General features: G+C 38.7%; 1 pseudogene; it reads right to left on the bottom strand.

Moving 5' to 3' along the window:
- Positions 1–858: 858 nt before the first annotated feature.
- LOC103594217 lies at positions 859–993 on the bottom strand (annotated as a pseudogene).
- Between the last annotated feature and the right edge of the window lie 956 nt (positions 994–1,949).

Raw genomic sequence — 1,949 nt, 5'->3', positions numbered from 1 at the left:
GAATTCTATAACATATTTTATATATTATTTTTAGTGTTCTCGTCTTGCTTATGAAAATTCAAACTCTAATCCCTCTAGTACACATGTTGAATTGTTGAATAATTTTATGATATGCATTGCAATCTAATATATATTTAGAGCACTTACATAATATATTTTTATGAACTGGAAGTTTTTAAATATTATGATGACAATAAATGCCTTTGACTTCTGTTGTTTTGTATAACTTCCAAGAGGCAGATACTCTGAAAAATGAATTGTTTATGAAGAAAGGAAAACTAATTTACATTTCACGAACAAAAGAACAGAGAAAAAGTCTTCAGAATTAACTTATAATTCTTCAGCTTCAAGTCCCAGGTCCTCCAGGAAATTACTTTTTCTTCCTTCCATCTCACCTCCTGCCGCCAGATCCGTACCCTCTCTAAACTGCTCCCATACTAACCTAACTACTGCAGTTCTTTTTATGTTTGTTTCACATTTTAAAACACTTTATTTGAATATTAAAATATTGTGCATTCCAATAATTAAAATCATTGAATTATAAACTGCATTTTACAGCCTGCAGGACACCATGGACCAACTTGGTTCTATCTCTAGACTTCACTGTTGTCCCACTCAGCTCTTCTTTGCCCAACATGCAAGTTCTTTACCTTCCCCACCAGCCAGACAGGCAGAGGTCTGCCAGAGAGGCAGGCATGACCTTCATTGTCAGCCATTCTTTGATGTGAAAAAAGGGCAGCACAGTCATTTAAACGTGATCCAACCTCCCCACACTTTACAAAGTTAAACAGGTAAAAGAAGTAAAATAAGAAGGCAATGCTTGGGGAATGTACGGGGCATTTTGGCGGGCATGCCTCCTTACGATTTGCCTACTTGCTTCTCTTGTTCAATTGTTTCTTTGGAAGACAGTGGAATTTTCTCTTGCGTTTCTGTCTCCTTTAATTTTGACTTATCGAATTTCTCAACTGTAGCCATATTGGGTTTGTCAGACATGGTTGCGTAGGAAGTGGAGCAAAGCGCCCAGGCCAGCAGAGCCAGGTCTGCTCAGTGGCCACTGCCGAGTCTACTGCAGTTCTTTTTAAGTCGTCTTTTCTGTGTGCTTATGGTCTTGCAGCTGCTATTCTCTGCTGAAAACATGCTTACCACTGTCTTCAACTGCATATGAATTGCGTACATGCAACAAATTTGCCCCAACAGAGATTAAGTACATGCTTTTCTTTTCTTTAATGAGAGTCATTGTCAACTATATCACTGAAAATCACCTTATAATTATGAAAGTTTGTTTTTCTACAGAATTGTACTCTTTGACATTAAGGAATATAGACTCCCTGAATACATGCGGAGGCATAACAATTGTTTAAGAAGAATGTATCCGTCTTAGAACAGGGTTTCCAGTTTTGTGAAGAGTAGATGCTCTGTATCAGTTTGCTCAGACCTAATACATACCATAGACCATAAATATCTTAGACTGGCTGGCTTGAACAACAGAATTTTTTTTCTCACAGTTCTCAAGACAGGAAAGTCCAAGATCAAGTTGCCAATTGATTTGGTTCCTAGTGAGGGCTCTCTTCCTGGTCTGTAGACAGACACATTGCTGTATCCTCACATGGTGGAGAGAGAACTGTGGTTTCTTCATCCCCTTCTAAGGACAATTCCATCACTGGTTGCCCTCCCGTGACCTCATTCAAACTCAGTTACTTCCCAAAGGCCTCAACTACAAATATCATCACATGGGGGATTAGTGCTTAAGCCTATAGACTTTGAAATTTTGAGGGGACACAAACATTCAGTTCCTAACACCATCTAATGATGACTTAGCACTGTTGAGGCCTTGTTGTGGCTGTCCCTGAGTAATGAAATAGATGACTGTGCTCAGGACTAAGAGATGTTGTCTTTACTGAGCTTGATACTTGCAAATTGTCAAAATTTCCTTAAGAAAGCTGCACAGT

The sequence above is a fragment of the Galeopterus variegatus genome, unplaced genomic scaffold (assembly GCF_000696425.1).
Source record: "Galeopterus variegatus unplaced genomic scaffold, G_variegatus-3.0.2 Scaffold66, whole genome shotgun sequence".
Classification (NCBI taxonomy): Eukaryota; Metazoa; Chordata; class Mammalia; order Dermoptera; family Cynocephalidae; genus Galeopterus; species Galeopterus variegatus.
This window is presented reverse-complemented; position numbering and strand designations above follow the sequence as displayed.